Below are 14,966 nucleotides of genomic sequence, written 5' to 3'. Positions count from 1 at the left end.
ATATGGTGTTAAAGGACAAGGTCCTTGTGCTTTTATCTTGCGTAATTTTTCGTGTGAAAAAACACCCTTTTTGAAGCCTGGATAGCTCAGTCGGTAGAGCATCAGACTTTTAATCTGAGGGTCCAGGGTTCAAGTCCCTGTTCAGGCGTAATGTTTAATGCTGGTGTGACTTGTCTGTTTGGTTGGCCACCTTCATTCATGGAGGTCCAGAGTGTGCTTGTGGCCATGGGTGAGATATGCATTTGGCCAACCAAACACATTCTGATTTTCTAGTAATATGTGTGTTACTAATTTCAGATAGACATCAGCACCTTCAGACTTCTATGGTTTTACGAGAATGCATACCACTCCTCCAGTCCAGGATATGGTGTTAAAGGACAAGGTCCTTGTGCTTTTATCTCGCGTAATTTTTTGTGTGAAAAAATACCCTTTTTGAAGCCTGGATAGCTCAGTCGGTAGAGCATCAGACTTTTAATCTGAGGTCCAGGGGTTCAAGTCCCTGTTCAGGCGTAATGTTTAATGCTGGTGAGACTTTACTGTTTGGTTGGGCACCATCATTCATGGGGGTCCAGAGTCTGCTTGTTGCGTCAGGTGAGATATGCATTTGGCCGATTGAAGCGCATTGTGACTCTGAGAACATGTTTGTTACTGAATTGGATTTGACATCAGCACCTTTAGATTTCTATGGTTTTACCAGAGTGCATACCACTCCTCCAGTCCAGGATATGGTGTTAAAGGACAAGGTCCTTGTGCTTTTATCTCGCGTAATTTTTCGTGTGAAAAAACACCCTTTTTGAAGCCTGGATAGCTCAGTCGGTAGAGCATCAGACTTTTAATCTGAGGGTCCAGGGTTCAAGTCCCTGTTCAGGCGTAACGTTTAATGCTGGTGTGACTTTACTGTTAGACATCAGCACCTTCAGACTTCTATGGTTTTACCAGAATGCATACCACTCCTCCAGTCCAGGATATGGTGGCAAAGGACAAGGTCCTTATGCTTTTATCTCGCACAATTTTTCGTGTGAAAAAATACCCTTTTTGAAGCCTGGATAGCTCAGTCGGTAGAGCATCAGACTTTTAATCTGAGGGTCCAGGGTTCAAGTCCCTGTTCAGGCGTAATGTTTAATGCTGGTGAGACTTTACTGTTTGGTTGGGCACCATCATTCATGGGGGTCCAGAGTGTTCTTGTTGCGTCAGGTGAGATATGCATTTGGCCGATTGAAGGGCATTGTGACTCTGAGAACATGTTTGTTACTGAATTGGATTTGACATCAGCACCTTTAGATTTCTATGGTTTTACCAGAGTGCATACCACTCCACCAGTCCAGGATATGGTGGCAAAGGACAAGGTCCTTATGCTTTTATCTCGCACAATTTTTCGTGTGAAAAAATACCCTTTTTGAAGCCTGGATAGCTCAGTCGGTAGAGCATCAGACTTTTAATCTGAGGGTCCAGGGTTCAAGTCCCTGTTCAGGCGTAATGTTTAATGCTGGTGTGACTTGTCTGTTTGGTTGGCCACCTTCATTCATGGAGGTCCAGAGTGTGCTTGTGGCCATGGGTGAGATATGCATTTGGCCGACCAAACACATTCAGATTTTCTAGTAATATGTGTGTTACTAATTTCAGATAGACATCAGCACCTTCAGACTTCTATGGTTTTACGAGAATGCATACCACTCCTCCAGTCCAGGATATGGTGTTAAAGGACAAGGTCCTTATGCTTTTATCTCGCACAATTTGTCGTGTGAAAAAATACCCTTTTTGAAGCCTGGATAGCTCAGTCGGTAGAGCATCAGACTTTTAATCTGAGGGTCCAGGGTTCAAGTCCCTGTTCAGGCGTAATGTTTAATGCTGGTGAGACTTTACTGTTTGGTTGGGCACCATCATTCATGGGGGTCCACAGTGTTCTTGTTGCGTCAGGTGAGATATGCATTTGGCCGATTGAAGGGCATTGTGACTCTGAGAACATGTTTGTTACTGAATTGGATTTGACATCAGCACCTTTAGATTTCTATGGTTTTACCAGAGTGCATACCACTCCACCAGTCCAGGATATGGTGGCAAAGGACAAGGTCCTTGTGCTTTTATCTCGCGTAATTTTTCGTGTGAAAAAATACCCTTTTTGAAGCCTGGATAGCTCAGTCGGTAGAGCATCAGACTTTTAATCTGAGGGTCCAGGGTTCAAGTCCCTGTTCAGGCGTAATGTTTAATGCTGGTGAGACTTTACTGTTTGGTTGGGCACCATCATTCATGGGGGTCCAGAGTGTTCTTGTTGCGTCAGGTGAGATATGCATTTGGCCGATTGAAGGGCATTGTGACTCTGAGAACATGTTTGTTACTGAATTGGATTTGACATCAGCACCTTTAGATTTCTATGGTTTTACCAGAGTGCATACCACTCCACCAGTCCAGGATATGGTGTTAAAGGACAAGGTCCTTGTGCTTTTATCTCGCGTAATTTTTCGTGTGAAAAAATACCCTTTTTGAAGCCTGGATAGCTCAGTCGGTAGAGCATCAGACTTTTAATCTGAGGGTCCAGGGTTCAAGTCCCTGTTCAGGCGTAATGTTTAATGCTGGTGAGACTTTACTGTTTGGTTGGGCACCATCATTCATGGGGGTCCAGAGTGTTCTTGTTGCGTCAGGTGAGATATGCATTTGGCCGATTGAAGGGCATTGTGACTCTGAGAACATGTTTGTTACTGAATTGGATTTGACATCAGCACCTTTAGATTTCTATGGTTTTACCAGAGTGCATACCACTCCACCAGTCCAGGATATGGTGTTAAAGGACAAGGTCCTTGTGCTTTTATCTCGCGTAATTTTTTGTGTGAAAAAAATACCCTTTTTGAAGCCTGGATAGCTCAGTCGGTAGAGCATCAGACTTTTAATCTGAGGGTCCAGGGTTCAAGTCCCTGTTCAGGCGTAATGTTTAATGCTGGTGAGACTTTACTGTTTGGTTGGGCACCATCATTCATGGGGGTCCAGAGTGTTCTTGTTGCGTCAGGTGAGATATGCATTTGGCCGATTGAAGGGCATTGTGACTCTGAGAACATGTTTGTTACTGAATTGGATTTGACATCAGCACCTTTAGATTTCTATGGTTTTACCAGAGTGCATACCACTCCACCAGTCCAGGATATGGTGGCAAAGGACAAGGTCCTTGTGCTTTTATCTCGCGTAATTTTTCGTGTGAAAAAATACCCTTTTTGAAGCCTGGATAGCTCAGTCGGTAGAGCATCAGACTTTTAATCTGAGGGTCCAGGGTTCAAGTCCCTGTTCAGGCGTAATGTTTAATGCTGGTGTGACTTGTCTGTTTGGTTGGCCACCTTCATTCATGGAGGTCCAGAGTGTGCTTGTGGCCATGGGTGAGATATGCATTTGGCCGACCAAACACATTCAGATTTTCTAGTAATATGTGTGTTACTAATTTCAGATAGACATCAGCACCTTCAGACTTCTATGGTTTTACGAGAATGCATACCACTCCTCCAGTCCAGGATATGGTGTTAAAGGACAAGGTCCTTATGCTTTTATCTCGCACAATTTGTCGTGTGAAAAAATACCCTTTTTGAAGCCTGGATAGCTCAGTCGGTAGAGCATCAGACTTTTAATCTGAGGGTCCAGGGTTCAAGTCCCTGTTCAGGCGTAATGTTTAATGCTGGTGAGACTTTACTGTTTGGTTGGGCACCATCATTCATGGGGGTCCACAGTGTTCTTGTTGCGTCAGGTGAGATATGCATTTGGCCGATTGAAGGGCATTGTGACTCTGAGAACATGTTTGTTACTGAATTGGATTTGACATCAGCACCTTTAGATTTCTATGGTTTTACCAGAGTGCATACCACTCCACCAGTCCAGGATATGGTGTTAAAGGACAAGGTCCTTGTGCTTTTATCTCGCGTAATTTTTCGTGTGAAAAAATACCCTTTTTGAAGCCTGGATAGCTCAGTCGGTAGAGCATCAGACTTTTAATCTGAGGGTCCAGGGTTCAAGTCCCTGTTCAGGCGTAATGTTTAATGCTGGTGAGACTTTACTGTTTGGTTGGGCACCATCATTCATGGGGGTCCAGAGTGTTCTTGTTGCGTCAGGTGAGATATGCATTTGGCCGATTGAAGGGCATTGTGACTCTGAGAACATGTTTGTTACTGAATTGGATTTGACATCAGCACCTTTAGATTTCTATGGTTTTACCAGAGTGCATACCACTCCACCAGTCCAGGATATGGTGGCAAAGGACAAGGTCCTTGTGCTTTTATCTCGCGTAATTTTTCGTGTGAAAAAATACCCTTTTTGAAGCCTGGATAGCTCAGTCGGTAGAGCATCAGACTTTTAATCTGAGGGTCCAGGGTTCAAGTCCCTGTTCAGGCGTAATGTTTAATGCTGGTGTGACTTGTCTGTTTGGTTGGCCACCTTCATTCATGGAGGTCCAGAGTGTGCTTGTGGCCATGGGTGAGATATGCATTTGGCCGACCAAACACATTCAGATTTTCTAGTAATATGTGTGTTACTAATTTCAGATAGACATCAGCACCTTCAGACTTCTATGGTTTTACGAGAATGCATACCACTCCTCCAGTCCAGGATATGGTGTTAAAGGACAAGGTCCTTATGCTTTTATCTCGCACAATTTGTCGTGTGAAAAAATACCCTTTTTGAAGCCTGGATAGCTCAGTCGGTAGAGCATCAGACTTTTAATCTGAGGGTCCAGGGTTCAAGTCCCTGTTCAGGCGTAATGTTTAATGCTGGTGAGACTTTACTGTTTGGTTGGGCACCATCATTCATGGGGGTCCAGAGTGTTCTTGTTGCGTCAGGTGAGATATGCATTTGGCCGATTGAAGGGCATTGTGACTCTGAGAACATGTTTGTTACTGAATTGGATTTGACATCAGCACCTTTAGATTTCTATGGTTTTACCAGAGTGCATACCACTCCACCAGTCCAGGATATGGTGGCAAAGGACAAGGTCCTTGTGCTTTTATCTCGCGTAATTTTTCGTGTGAAAAAATACCCTTTTTGAAGCCTGGATAGCTCAGTCGGTAGAGCATCAGACTTTTAATCTGAGGGTCCAGGGTTCAAGTCCCTGTTCAGGCGTAATGTTTAATGCTGGTGTGACTTGTCTGTTTGGTTGGCCACCTTCATTCATGGAGGTCCAGAGTGTGCTTGTGGCCATGGGTGAGATATGCATTTGGCCGACCAAACACATTCAGATTTTCTAGTAATATGTGTGTTACTAATTTCAGATAGACATCAGCACCTTCAGACTTCTATGGTTTTACGAGAATGCATACCACTCCTCCAGTCCAGGATATGGTGTTAAAGGACAAGGTCCTTATGCTTTTATCTCGCACAATTTGTCGTGTGAAAAAATACCCTTTTTGAAGCCTGGATAGCTCAGTCGGTAGAGCATCAGACTTTTAATCTGAGGGTCCAGGGTTCAAGTCCCTGTTCAGGCGTAACGTTTAATGCTGGTGAGACTTTACTGTTTGGTTGGGCACCATCATTCATGTGGGTCCACAGTGTTCTTGTTGCGTCAGGTGAGATATGCATTTGGCCGATTGAAGGGCATTGTGACTCTGAGAACATGTTTGTTACTGAATTGGATTTGACATCAGCACCTTTAGATTTCTATGGTTTTACCAGAGTGCATACCACTCCACCAGTCCAGGATATGGTGGCAAAGGACAAGGTCCTTGTGCTTTTATCTCGCGTAATTTTTCGTGTGAAAAAATACCCTTTTTGAAGCCTGGATAGCTCAGTCGGTAGAGCATCAGACTTTTAATCTGAGGGTCCAGGGTTCAAGTCCCTGTTCAGGCGTAATGTTTAATGCTGGTGTGACTTGTCTGTTTGGTTGGCCACCTTCATTCATGGAGGTCCAGAGTGTGCTTGTGGCCATGGGTGAGATATGCATTTGGCCGACCAAACACATTCTGATTTTCTAGTAATATGTGTGTTACTAATTTCAGATAGACATCAGCACCTTCAGACTTCTATGGTTTTACGAGAATGCATACCACTCCTCCAGTCCAGGATATGGTGTTAAAGGACAAGGTCCTTATGCTTTTATCTCGCACAATTTGTCGTGTGAAAAAATACCCTTTTTGAAGCCTGGATAGCTCAGTCGGTAGAGCATCAGACTTTTAATCTGAGGGTCCAGGGTTCAAGTCCCTGTTCAGGCGTAATGTTTAATGCTGGTGTGACTTGTCTGTTTGGTTGGCCACCTTCATTCATGGAGGTCCAGAGTGTGCTTGTGGCCATGGGTGAGATATGCATTTGGCCGACCAAACACATTCTGATTTTCTAGTAATATGTGTGTTACTAATTTCAGATAGACATCAGCACCTTCAGACTTCTATGGTTTTACGAGAATGCATACCACTCCTCCAGTCCAGGATATGGTGTTAAAGGACAAGGTCCTTATGCTTTTATCTCGCACAATTTGTCGTGTGAAAAAATACCCTTTTTGAAGCCTGGATAGCTCAGTCGGTAGAGCATCAGACTTTTAATCTGAGGGTCCAGGGTTCAAGTCCCTGTTCAGGCGTAATGTTTAATGCTGGTGAGACTTTACTGTTTGGTTGGGCACCATCATTCATGGGGGTCCACAGTGTTCTTGTTGCGTCAGGTGAGATATGCATTTGGCCGATTGAAGGGCATTGTGACTCTGAGAACATGTTTGTTACTGAATTGGATTTGACATCAGCACCTTTAGATTTCTATGGTTTTACCAGAGTGCATACCACTCCACCAGTCCAGGATATGGTGGCAAAGGACAAGGTCCTTGTGCTTTTATCTCGCGTAATTTTTCGTGTGAAAAAATACCCTTTTTGAAGCCTGGATAGCTCAGTCGGTAGAGCATCAGACTTTTAATCTGAGGGTCCAGGGTTCAAGTCCCTGTTCAGGCGTAATGTTTAATGCTGGTGAGACTTTACTGTTTGGTTGGGCACCATCATTCATGGGGGTCCAGAGTGTTCTTGTTGCGTCAGGTGAGATATGCATTTGGCCGATTGAAGGGCATTGTGACTCTGAGAACATGTTTGTTACTGAATTGGATTTGACATCAGCACCTTTAGATTTCTATGGTTTTACCAGAGTGCATACCACTCCACCAGTCCAGGATATGGTGGCAAAGGACAAGGTCCTTGTGCTTTTATCTCGCGTAATTTTTCGTGTGAAAAAATACCCTTTTTGAAGCCTGGATAGCTCAGTCGGTAGAGCATCAGACTTTTAATCTGAGGGTCCAGGGTTCAAGTCCCTGTTCAGGCGTAATGTTTAATGCTGGTGTGACTTGTCTGTTTGGTTGGCCACCTTCATTCATGGAGGTCCAGAGTGTGCTTGTGGCCATGGGTGAGATATGCATTTGGCCGACCAAACACATTCAGATTTTCTAGTAATATGTGTGTTACTAATTTCAGATAGACATCAGCACCTTCAGACTTCTATGGTTTTACGAGAATGCATACCACTCCTCCAGTCCAGGATATGGTGTTAAAGGACAAGGTCCTTATGCTTTTATCTCGCACAATTTGTCGTGTGAAAAAATACCCTTTTTGAAGCCTGGATAGCTCAGTCGGTAGAGCATCAGACTTTTAATCTGAGGGTCCAGGGTTCAAGTCCCTGTTCAGGCGTAATGTTTAATGCTGGTGAGACTTTACTGTTTGGTTGGGCACCATCATTCATGTGGGTCCACAGTGTTCTTGTTGCGTCAGGTGAGATATGCATTTGGCCGATTGAAGGGCATTGTGACTCTGAGAACATGTTTGTTACTGAATTGGATTTGACATCAGCACCTTTAGATTTCTATGGTTTTACCAGAGTGCATACCACTCCACCAGTCCAGGATATGGTGTTAAAGGACAAGGTCCTTGTGCTTTTATCTCGCGTAATTTTTCGTGTGAAAAAATACCCTTTTTGAAGCCTGGATAGCTCAGTCGGTAGAGCATCAGACTTTTAATCTGAGGGTCCAGGGTTCAAGTCCCTGTTCAGGCGTAATGTTTAATGCTGGTGAGACTTTACTGTTTGGTTGGGCACCATCATTCATGGGGGTCCAGAGTGTGCTTGTTGCCTCAGGTGAGATATGCATTTGGCCGATTGAAGCGCATTGTGACTCTGAGAACATGTTTGTTACTGAATTGGATTTGACATCAGCACCTTTAGATTTCTATGGTTTTACCAGAGTGCATACCACTCCACCAGTCCAGGATATGGTGGCAAAGGACAAGGTCCTTGTGCTTTTATCTCGCGTAATTTTTCGTGTGAAAAAATACCCTTTTTGAAGCCTGGATAGCTCAGTCGGTAGAGCATCAGACTTTTAATCTGAGGGTCCAGGGTTCAAGTCCCTGTTCAGGCGTAACGTTTAATGCTGGTGAGACTTTACTGTTTGGTTGGGCACCATCATTCATGTGGGTCCACAGTGTTCTTGTTGCGTCAGGTGAGATATGCATTTGGCCGATTGAAGGGCATTGTGACTCTGAGAACATGTTTGTTACTGAATTGGATTTGACATCAGCACCTTTAGATTTCTATGGTTTTACCAGAGTGCATACCACTCCACCAGTCCAGGATATGGTGGCAAAGGACAAGGTCCTTGTGCTTTTATCTCGCGTAATTTTTCGTGTGAAAAAATACCCTTTTTGAAGCCTGGATAGCTCAGTCGGTAGAGCATCAGACTTTTAATCTGAGGGTCCAGGGTTCAAGTCCCTGTTCAGGCGTAATGTTTAATGCTGGTGTGACTTGTCTGTTTGGTTGGCCACCTTCATTCATGGAGGTCCAGAGTGTGCTTGTGGCCATGGGTGAGATATGCATTTGGCCGACCAAACACATTCAGATTTTCTAGTAATATGTGTGTTACTAATTTCAGATAGACATCAGCACCTTCAGACTTCTATGGTTTTACGAGAATGCATACCACTCCTCCAGTCCAGGATATGGTGTTAAAGGACAAGGTCCTTATGCTTTTATCTCGCACAATTTGTCGTGTGAAAAAATACCCTTTTTGAAGCCTGGATAGCTCAGTCGGTAGAGCATCAGACTTTTAATCTGAGGGTCCAGGGTTCAAGTCCCTGTTCAGGCGTAACGTTTAATGCTGGTGAGACTTTACTGTTTGGTTGGGCACCATCATTCATGTGGGTCCACAGTGTTCTTGTTGCGTCAGGTGAGATATGCATTTGGCCGATTGAAGGGCATTGTGACTCTGAGAACATGTTTGTTACTGAATTGGATTTGACATCAGCACCTTTAGATTTCTATGGTTTTACCAGAGTGCATACCACTCCACCAGTCCAGGATATGGTGGCAAAGGACAAGGTCCTTGTGCTTTTATCTCGCGTAATTTTTCGTGTGAAAAAATACCCTTTTTGAAGCCTGGATAGCTCAGTCGGTAGAGCATCAGACTTTTAATCTGAGGGTCCAGGGTTCAAGTCCCTGTTCAGGCGTAATGTTTAATGCTGGTGTGACTTGTCTGTTTGGTTGGCCACCTTCATTCATGGAGGTCCAGAGTGTGCTTGTGGCCATGGGTGAGATATGCATTTGGCCGACCAAACACATTCAGATTTTCTAGTAATATGTGTGTTACTAATTTCAGATAGACATCAGCACCTTCAGACTTCTATGGTTTTACGAGAATGCATACCACTCCTCCAGTCCAGGATATGGTGTTAAAGGACAAGGTCCTTATGCTTTTATCTCGCACAATTTGTCGTGTGAAAAAATACCCTTTTTGAAGCCTGGATAGCTCAGTCGGTAGAGCATCAGACTTTTAATCTGAGGGTCCAGGGTTCAAGTCTGTTCAGGCGTAATGTTTAATGCTGGTGAGACTTTACTGTTTGGTTGGGCACCATCATTCATGGGGGTCCAGAGTGTTCTGTTGCGTCAGGTGAGATATGCATTTGGCCGATTGAAGGGCATTGTGACTCTGAGAACATGTTTGTTACTGAATTGGATTTGACATCAGCACCTTTAGATTTCTATGGTTTTACCAGAGTGCATACCACTCCACCAGTCCAGGATATGGTGTTAAAGGACAAGGTCCTTGTGCTTTTATCTCGCGTAATTTTTCGTGTGAAAAAATACCCTTTTTGAAGCCTGGATAGCTCAGTCGGTAGAGCATCAGACTTTTAATCTGAGGGTCCAGGGTTCAAGTCCCTGTTCAGGCGTAATGTTTAATGCTGGTGAGACTTTACTGTTTGGTTGGGCACCATCATTCATGGGGGTCCAGAGTGTTCTTGTTGCGTCAGGTGAGATATGCATTTGGCCGATTGAAGGGCATTGTGACTCTGAGAACATGTTTGTTACTGAATTGGATTTGACATCAGCACCTTTAGATTTCTATGGTTTTACCAGAGTGCATACCACTCCACCAGTCCAGGATATGGTGGCAAAGGACAAGGTCCTTGTGCTTTTATCTCGCGTAATTTTTCGTGTGAAAAAATACCCTTTTTGAAGCCTGGATAGCTCAGTCGGTAGAGCATCAGACTTTTAATCTGAGGGTCCAGGGTTCAAGTCCCTGTTCAGGCGTAATGTTTAATGCTGGTGTGACTTGTCTGTTTGGTTGGCCACCTTCATTCATGGAGGTCCAGAGTGTGCTTGTGGCCATGGGTGAGATATGCATTTGGCCGACCAAACACATTCAGATTTTCTAGTAATATGTGTGTTACTAATTTCAGATAGACATCAGCACCTTCAGACTTCTATGGTTTTACGAGAATGCATACCACTCCTCCAGTCCAGGATATGGTGTTAAAGGACAAGGTCCTTATGCTTTTATCTCGCACAATTTGTCGTGTGAAAAAATACCCTTTTTGAAGCCTGGATAGCTCAGTCGGTAGAGCATCAGACTTTTAATCTGAGGGTCCAGGGTTCAAGTCCCTGTTCAGGCGTAATGTTTAATGCTGGTGAGACTTTACTGTTTGGTTGGGCACCATCATTCATGTGGGTCCACAGTGTTCTTGTTGCGTCAGGTGAGATATGCATTTGGCCGATTGAAGGGCATTGTGACTCTGAGAACATGTTTGTTACTGAATTGGATTTGACATCAGCACCTTTAGATTTCTATGGTTTTACCAGAGTGCATACCACTCCACCAGTCCAGGATATGGTGGCAAAGGACAAGGTCCTTGTGCTTTTATCTCGCGTAATTTTTCGTGTGAAAAAATACCCTTTTTGAAGCCTGGATAGCTCAGTCGGTAGAGCATCAGACTTTTAATCTGAGGGTCCAGGGTTCAAGTCCCTGTTCAGGCGTAATGTTTAATGCTGGTGTGACTTGTCTGTTTGGTTGGCCACCTTCATTCATGGAGGTCCAGAGTGTGCTTGTGGCCATGGGTGAGATATGCATTTGGCCGACCAAACACATTCAGATTTTCTAGTAATATGTGTGTTACTAATTTCAGATAGACATCAGCACCTTCAGACTTCTATGGTTTTACGAGAATGCATACCACTCCTCCAGTCCAGGATATGGTGTTAAAGGACAAGGTCCTTATGCTTTTATCTCGCACAATTTGTCGTGTGAAAAAATACCCTTTTTGAAGCCTGGATAGCTCAGTCGGTAGAGCATCAGACTTTTAATCTGAGGGTCCAGGGTTCAAGTCCCTGTTCAGGCGTAATGTTTAATGCTGGTGAGACTTTACTGTTTGGTTGGGCACCATCATTCATGGGGGTCCACAGTGTTCTTGTTGCGTCAGGTGAGATATGCATTTGGCCGATTGAAGGGCATTGTGACTCTGAGAACATGTTTGTTACTGAATTGGATTTGACATCAGCACCTTTAGATTTCTATGGTTTTACCAGAGTGCATACCACTCCACCAGTCCAGGATATGGTGGCAAAGGACAAGGTCCTTGTGCTTTTATCTCGCGTAATTTTTCGTGTGAAAAAATACCCTTTTTGAAGCCTGGATAGCTCAGTCGGTAGAGCATCAGACTTTTAATCTGAGGGTCCAGGGTTCAAGTCCCTGTTCAGGCGTAATGTTTAATGCTGGTGTGACTTGTCTGTTTGGTTGGCCACCTTCATTCATGGAGGTCCAGAGTGTGCTTGTGGCCATGGGTGAGATATGCATTTGGCCGACCAAACACATTCAGATTTTCTAGTAATATGTGTGTTACTAATTTCAGATAGACATCAGCACCTTCAGACTTCTATGGTTTTACGAGAATGCATACCACTCCTCCAGTCCAGGATATGGTGTTAAAGGACAAGGTCCTTATGCTTTTATCTCGCACAATTTGTCGTGTGAAAAAATACCCTTTTTGAAGCCTGGATAGCTCTGTCGGTAGAGCATCAGACTTTTAATCTGAGGGTCCAGGGTTCAAGTCCCTGTTCAGGCGTAATGTTTAATGCTGGTGAGACTTTACTGTTTGGTTGGGCACCATCATTCATGGGGTCCAGAGTGTGCTTGTTGCCAGGTGAGATATGCATTTGGCCGATTGAAAACACATTGTGACTCTGAGAACATGTTTGTTACTGAATTGGATTTGACATCAGCACCTTTAGATTTCTATGGTTTTACCAGAGTGCATACCACTCCACCAGTCCAGGATATGGTGTTAAAGGACAAGGTCCTTATGCTTTTATCTCGCACAATTTGTCGTGTGAAAAAATACCCTTTTTGAAGCCTGGATAGCTCAGTCGGTAGAGCATCAGACTTTTAATCTGAGGGTCCAGGGTTCAAGTCCCTGTTCAGGCGTAATGTTTAATGCTGGTGAGACTTTACTGTTTGGTTGGGCACCATCATTCATGTGGGTCCACAGTGTTCTTGTTGCGTCAGGTGAGATATGCATTTGGCCGATTGAAGGGCATTGTGACTCTGAGAACATGTTTGTTACTGAATTGGATTTGACATCAGCACCTTTAGATTTCTATGGTTTTACCAGAGTGCATACCACTCCACCAGTCCAGGATATGGTGTTAAAGGACAAGGTCCTTGTGCTTTTATCTCGCGTAATTTTTCGTGTGAAAAAATACCCTTTTTGAAGCCTGGATAGCTCAGTCGGTAGAGCATCAGACTTTTAATCTGAGGGTCCAGGGTTCAAGTCCCTGTTCAGGCGTAACGTTTAATGCTGGTGAGACTTTACTGTTTGGTTGGGCACCATCATTCATGGGGGTCCAGAGTGTTCTTGTTGCGTCAGGTGAGATATGCATTTGGCCGATTGAAGGGCATTGTGACTCTGAGAACATGTTTGTTACTGAATTGGATTTGACATCAGCACCTTTAGATTTCTATGGTTTTACCAGAGTGCATACCACTCCACCAGTCCAGGATATGGTGGCAAAGGACAAGGTCCTTGTGCTTTTATCTCGCGTAATTTTTCGTGTGAAAAAATACCCTTTTTGAAGCCTGGATAGCTCAGTCGGTAGAGCATCAGACTTTTAATCTGAGGGTCCAGGGTTCAAGTCCCTGTTCAGGCGTAATGTTTAATGCTGGTGTGACTTGTCTGTTTGGTTGGCCACCTTCATTCATGGAGGTCCAGAGTGTGCTTGTGGCCATGGGTGAGATATGCATTTGGCCGACCAAACACATTCAGATTTTCTAGTAATATGTGTGTTACTAATTTCAGATAGACATCAGCACCTTCAGACTTCTATGGTTTTACGAGAATGCATACCACTCCTCCAGTCCAGGATATGGTGTTAAAGGACAAGGTCCTTATGCTTTTATCTCGCACAATTTGTCGTGTGAAAAAATACCCTTTTTGAAGCCTGGATAGCTCAGTCGGTAGAGCATCAGACTTTTAATCTGAGGGTCCAGGGTTCAAGTCCCTGTTCAGGCGTAATGTTTAATGCTGGTGAGACTTTACTGTTTGGTTGGGCACCATCATTCATGGGGGTCCACAGTGTTCTTGTTGCGTCAGGTGAGATATGCATTTGGCCGATTGAAGGGCATTGTGACTCTGAGAACATGTTTGTTACTGAATTGGATTTGACATCAGCACCTTTAGATTTCTATGGTTTTACCAGAGTGCATACCACTCCACCAGTCCAGGATATGGTGTTAAAGGACAAGGTCCTTGTGCTTTTATCTCGCGTAATTTTTCGTGTGAAAAAATACCCTTTTTGAAGCCTGGATAGCTCAGTCGGTAGAGCATCAGACTTTTAATCTGAGGGTCCAGGGTTCAAGTCCCTGTTCAGGCGTAATGTTTAATGCTGGTGAGACTTTACTGTTTGGTTGGGCACCATCATTCATGGGGGTCCAGAGTGTTCTTGTTGCGTCAGGTGAGATATGCATTTGGCCGATTGAAGGGCATTGTGACTCTGAGAACATGTTTGTTACTGAATTGGATTTGACATCAGCACCTTTAGATTTCTATGGTTTTACCAGAGTGCATACCACTCCACCAGTCCAGGATATGGTGGCAAAGGACAAGGTCCTTGTGCTTTTATCTCGCGTAATTTTTCGTGTGAAAAAATACCCTTTTTGAAGCCTGGATAGCTCAGTCGGTAGAGCATCAGACTTTTAATCTGAGGGTCCAGGGTTCAAGTCCCTGTTCAGGCGTAATGTTTAATGCTGGTGTGACTTGTCTGTTTGGTTGGCCACCTTCATTCATGGAGGTCCAGAGTGTGCTTGTGGCCATGGGTGAGATATGCATTTGGCCGACCAAACACATTCAGATTTTCTAGTAATATGTGTGTTACTAATTTCAGATAGACATCAGCACCTTCAGACTTCTATGGTTTTACGAGAATGCATACCACTCCTCCAGTCCAGGATATGGTGTTAAAGGACAAGGTCCTTATGCTTTTATCTCGCACAATTTGTCGTGTGAAAAAATACCCTTTTTGAAGCCTGGATAGCTCAGTCGGTAGAGCATCAGACTTTTAATCTGAGGGTCCAGGGTTCAAGTCCCTGTTCAGGCGTAATGTTTAATGCTGGTGAGACTTTACTGTTTGGTTGGGCACCATCATTCATGGGGGTCCAGAGTGTTCTTGTTGCGTCAGGTGAGATATGCATTTGGCCGATTGAAGGGCATTGTGACTCTGAG

At 44.1% G+C, this 14,966-nt stretch overlaps 42 non-coding genes across 42 annotated transcripts; all 42 read left to right on the top strand.

Moving 5' to 3' along the window:
- Positions 1 to 75: 75 nt before the first annotated feature.
- trnak-uuu (transfer RNA lysine (anticodon UUU)) lies at positions 76 to 148 on the top strand. The gene has a single exon. It is a non-coding gene; the product is annotated as a tRNA-Lys (tRNA).
- A 289-nt stretch (positions 149 to 437) lies between these two features.
- trnak-uuu (transfer RNA lysine (anticodon UUU)) lies at positions 438 to 510 on the top strand. Its single transcript has one exon. It is a non-coding gene; the product is annotated as a tRNA-Lys (tRNA).
- A 288-nt stretch (positions 511 to 798) lies between these two features.
- Positions 799 to 871, top strand: trnak-uuu (transfer RNA lysine (anticodon UUU)). The gene has a single exon. It is a non-coding gene; the product is annotated as a tRNA-Lys (tRNA).
- Positions 872 to 1,040: 169 nt separating this feature from the next.
- Positions 1,041 to 1,113, top strand: trnak-uuu (transfer RNA lysine (anticodon UUU)). The gene has a single exon. It is a non-coding gene; the product is annotated as a tRNA-Lys (tRNA).
- Positions 1,114 to 1,401: 288 nt separating this feature from the next.
- trnak-uuu (transfer RNA lysine (anticodon UUU)) lies at positions 1,402 to 1,474 on the top strand. Its single transcript has one exon. It is a non-coding gene; the product is annotated as a tRNA-Lys (tRNA).
- Positions 1,475 to 1,763: 289 nt separating this feature from the next.
- On the top strand, positions 1,764 to 1,836 carry trnak-uuu (transfer RNA lysine (anticodon UUU)). Its single transcript has one exon. It is a non-coding gene; the product is annotated as a tRNA-Lys (tRNA).
- A 288-nt stretch (positions 1,837 to 2,124) lies between these two features.
- On the top strand, positions 2,125 to 2,197 carry trnak-uuu (transfer RNA lysine (anticodon UUU)). Its single transcript has one exon. It is a non-coding gene; the product is annotated as a tRNA-Lys (tRNA).
- Positions 2,198 to 2,485: 288 nt separating this feature from the next.
- trnak-uuu (transfer RNA lysine (anticodon UUU)) lies at positions 2,486 to 2,558 on the top strand. Its single transcript has one exon. It is a non-coding gene; the product is annotated as a tRNA-Lys (tRNA).
- Positions 2,559 to 2,847: 289 nt separating this feature from the next.
- trnak-uuu (transfer RNA lysine (anticodon UUU)) lies at positions 2,848 to 2,920 on the top strand. The gene has a single exon. It is a non-coding gene; the product is annotated as a tRNA-Lys (tRNA).
- A 288-nt stretch (positions 2,921 to 3,208) lies between these two features.
- trnak-uuu (transfer RNA lysine (anticodon UUU)) lies at positions 3,209 to 3,281 on the top strand. Its single transcript has one exon. It is a non-coding gene; the product is annotated as a tRNA-Lys (tRNA).
- Positions 3,282 to 3,570: 289 nt separating this feature from the next.
- Positions 3,571 to 3,643, top strand: trnak-uuu (transfer RNA lysine (anticodon UUU)). The gene has a single exon. It is a non-coding gene; the product is annotated as a tRNA-Lys (tRNA).
- A 288-nt stretch (positions 3,644 to 3,931) lies between these two features.
- Positions 3,932 to 4,004, top strand: trnak-uuu (transfer RNA lysine (anticodon UUU)). The gene has a single exon. It is a non-coding gene; the product is annotated as a tRNA-Lys (tRNA).
- Positions 4,005 to 4,292: 288 nt separating this feature from the next.
- Positions 4,293 to 4,365, top strand: trnak-uuu (transfer RNA lysine (anticodon UUU)). Its single transcript has one exon. It is a non-coding gene; the product is annotated as a tRNA-Lys (tRNA).
- Positions 4,366 to 4,654: 289 nt separating this feature from the next.
- On the top strand, positions 4,655 to 4,727 carry trnak-uuu (transfer RNA lysine (anticodon UUU)). The gene has a single exon. It is a non-coding gene; the product is annotated as a tRNA-Lys (tRNA).
- Positions 4,728 to 5,015: 288 nt separating this feature from the next.
- On the top strand, positions 5,016 to 5,088 carry trnak-uuu (transfer RNA lysine (anticodon UUU)). Its single transcript has one exon. It is a non-coding gene; the product is annotated as a tRNA-Lys (tRNA).
- A 289-nt stretch (positions 5,089 to 5,377) lies between these two features.
- On the top strand, positions 5,378 to 5,450 carry trnak-uuu (transfer RNA lysine (anticodon UUU)). Its single transcript has one exon. It is a non-coding gene; the product is annotated as a tRNA-Lys (tRNA).
- Positions 5,451 to 5,738: 288 nt separating this feature from the next.
- Positions 5,739 to 5,811, top strand: trnak-uuu (transfer RNA lysine (anticodon UUU)). The gene has a single exon. It is a non-coding gene; the product is annotated as a tRNA-Lys (tRNA).
- Positions 5,812 to 6,100: 289 nt separating this feature from the next.
- Positions 6,101 to 6,173, top strand: trnak-uuu (transfer RNA lysine (anticodon UUU)). The gene has a single exon. It is a non-coding gene; the product is annotated as a tRNA-Lys (tRNA).
- Positions 6,174 to 6,462: 289 nt separating this feature from the next.
- Positions 6,463 to 6,535, top strand: trnak-uuu (transfer RNA lysine (anticodon UUU)). The gene has a single exon. It is a non-coding gene; the product is annotated as a tRNA-Lys (tRNA).
- A 288-nt stretch (positions 6,536 to 6,823) lies between these two features.
- On the top strand, positions 6,824 to 6,896 carry trnak-uuu (transfer RNA lysine (anticodon UUU)). The gene has a single exon. It is a non-coding gene; the product is annotated as a tRNA-Lys (tRNA).
- Positions 6,897 to 7,184: 288 nt separating this feature from the next.
- Positions 7,185 to 7,257, top strand: trnak-uuu (transfer RNA lysine (anticodon UUU)). The gene has a single exon. It is a non-coding gene; the product is annotated as a tRNA-Lys (tRNA).
- A 289-nt stretch (positions 7,258 to 7,546) lies between these two features.
- On the top strand, positions 7,547 to 7,619 carry trnak-uuu (transfer RNA lysine (anticodon UUU)). The gene has a single exon. It is a non-coding gene; the product is annotated as a tRNA-Lys (tRNA).
- Positions 7,620 to 7,907: 288 nt separating this feature from the next.
- Positions 7,908 to 7,980, top strand: trnak-uuu (transfer RNA lysine (anticodon UUU)). The gene has a single exon. It is a non-coding gene; the product is annotated as a tRNA-Lys (tRNA).
- Positions 7,981 to 8,268: 288 nt separating this feature from the next.
- On the top strand, positions 8,269 to 8,341 carry trnak-uuu (transfer RNA lysine (anticodon UUU)). Its single transcript has one exon. It is a non-coding gene; the product is annotated as a tRNA-Lys (tRNA).
- A 288-nt stretch (positions 8,342 to 8,629) lies between these two features.
- trnak-uuu (transfer RNA lysine (anticodon UUU)) lies at positions 8,630 to 8,702 on the top strand. The gene has a single exon. It is a non-coding gene; the product is annotated as a tRNA-Lys (tRNA).
- A 289-nt stretch (positions 8,703 to 8,991) lies between these two features.
- On the top strand, positions 8,992 to 9,064 carry trnak-uuu (transfer RNA lysine (anticodon UUU)). The gene has a single exon. It is a non-coding gene; the product is annotated as a tRNA-Lys (tRNA).
- A 288-nt stretch (positions 9,065 to 9,352) lies between these two features.
- trnak-uuu (transfer RNA lysine (anticodon UUU)) lies at positions 9,353 to 9,425 on the top strand. Its single transcript has one exon. It is a non-coding gene; the product is annotated as a tRNA-Lys (tRNA).
- A 289-nt stretch (positions 9,426 to 9,714) lies between these two features.
- On the top strand, positions 9,715 to 9,785 carry trnak-uuu (transfer RNA lysine (anticodon UUU)). Its single transcript has one exon. It is a non-coding gene; the product is annotated as a tRNA-Lys (tRNA).
- A 287-nt stretch (positions 9,786 to 10,072) lies between these two features.
- On the top strand, positions 10,073 to 10,145 carry trnak-uuu (transfer RNA lysine (anticodon UUU)). Its single transcript has one exon. It is a non-coding gene; the product is annotated as a tRNA-Lys (tRNA).
- A 288-nt stretch (positions 10,146 to 10,433) lies between these two features.
- Positions 10,434 to 10,506, top strand: trnak-uuu (transfer RNA lysine (anticodon UUU)). The gene has a single exon. It is a non-coding gene; the product is annotated as a tRNA-Lys (tRNA).
- Positions 10,507 to 10,795: 289 nt separating this feature from the next.
- trnak-uuu (transfer RNA lysine (anticodon UUU)) lies at positions 10,796 to 10,868 on the top strand. Its single transcript has one exon. It is a non-coding gene; the product is annotated as a tRNA-Lys (tRNA).
- A 288-nt stretch (positions 10,869 to 11,156) lies between these two features.
- Positions 11,157 to 11,229, top strand: trnak-uuu (transfer RNA lysine (anticodon UUU)). The gene has a single exon. It is a non-coding gene; the product is annotated as a tRNA-Lys (tRNA).
- Positions 11,230 to 11,518: 289 nt separating this feature from the next.
- trnak-uuu (transfer RNA lysine (anticodon UUU)) lies at positions 11,519 to 11,591 on the top strand. The gene has a single exon. It is a non-coding gene; the product is annotated as a tRNA-Lys (tRNA).
- A 288-nt stretch (positions 11,592 to 11,879) lies between these two features.
- Positions 11,880 to 11,952, top strand: trnak-uuu (transfer RNA lysine (anticodon UUU)). The gene has a single exon. It is a non-coding gene; the product is annotated as a tRNA-Lys (tRNA).
- Positions 11,953 to 12,241: 289 nt separating this feature from the next.
- trnak-uuu (transfer RNA lysine (anticodon UUU)) lies at positions 12,242 to 12,314 on the top strand. Its single transcript has one exon. It is a non-coding gene; the product is annotated as a tRNA-Lys (tRNA).
- A 286-nt stretch (positions 12,315 to 12,600) lies between these two features.
- Positions 12,601 to 12,673, top strand: trnak-uuu (transfer RNA lysine (anticodon UUU)). The gene has a single exon. It is a non-coding gene; the product is annotated as a tRNA-Lys (tRNA).
- Positions 12,674 to 12,961: 288 nt separating this feature from the next.
- Positions 12,962 to 13,034, top strand: trnak-uuu (transfer RNA lysine (anticodon UUU)). Its single transcript has one exon. It is a non-coding gene; the product is annotated as a tRNA-Lys (tRNA).
- A 288-nt stretch (positions 13,035 to 13,322) lies between these two features.
- Positions 13,323 to 13,395, top strand: trnak-uuu (transfer RNA lysine (anticodon UUU)). Its single transcript has one exon. It is a non-coding gene; the product is annotated as a tRNA-Lys (tRNA).
- Positions 13,396 to 13,684: 289 nt separating this feature from the next.
- Positions 13,685 to 13,757, top strand: trnak-uuu (transfer RNA lysine (anticodon UUU)). Its single transcript has one exon. It is a non-coding gene; the product is annotated as a tRNA-Lys (tRNA).
- A 288-nt stretch (positions 13,758 to 14,045) lies between these two features.
- Positions 14,046 to 14,118, top strand: trnak-uuu (transfer RNA lysine (anticodon UUU)). Its single transcript has one exon. It is a non-coding gene; the product is annotated as a tRNA-Lys (tRNA).
- Positions 14,119 to 14,406: 288 nt separating this feature from the next.
- Positions 14,407 to 14,479, top strand: trnak-uuu (transfer RNA lysine (anticodon UUU)). The gene has a single exon. It is a non-coding gene; the product is annotated as a tRNA-Lys (tRNA).
- A 289-nt stretch (positions 14,480 to 14,768) lies between these two features.
- Positions 14,769 to 14,841, top strand: trnak-uuu (transfer RNA lysine (anticodon UUU)). The gene has a single exon. It is a non-coding gene; the product is annotated as a tRNA-Lys (tRNA).
- The last annotated feature ends 125 nt before the right edge of the window (positions 14,842 to 14,966 follow it).

Source organism: Anoplopoma fimbria, chromosome 12, assembly GCF_027596085.1.
Source record: "Anoplopoma fimbria isolate UVic2021 breed Golden Eagle Sablefish chromosome 12, Afim_UVic_2022, whole genome shotgun sequence".
In the NCBI taxonomy this organism is placed as follows: domain Eukaryota; kingdom Metazoa; phylum Chordata; class Actinopteri; order Perciformes; family Anoplopomatidae; genus Anoplopoma; species Anoplopoma fimbria.
This window is presented reverse-complemented; position numbering and strand designations above follow the sequence as displayed.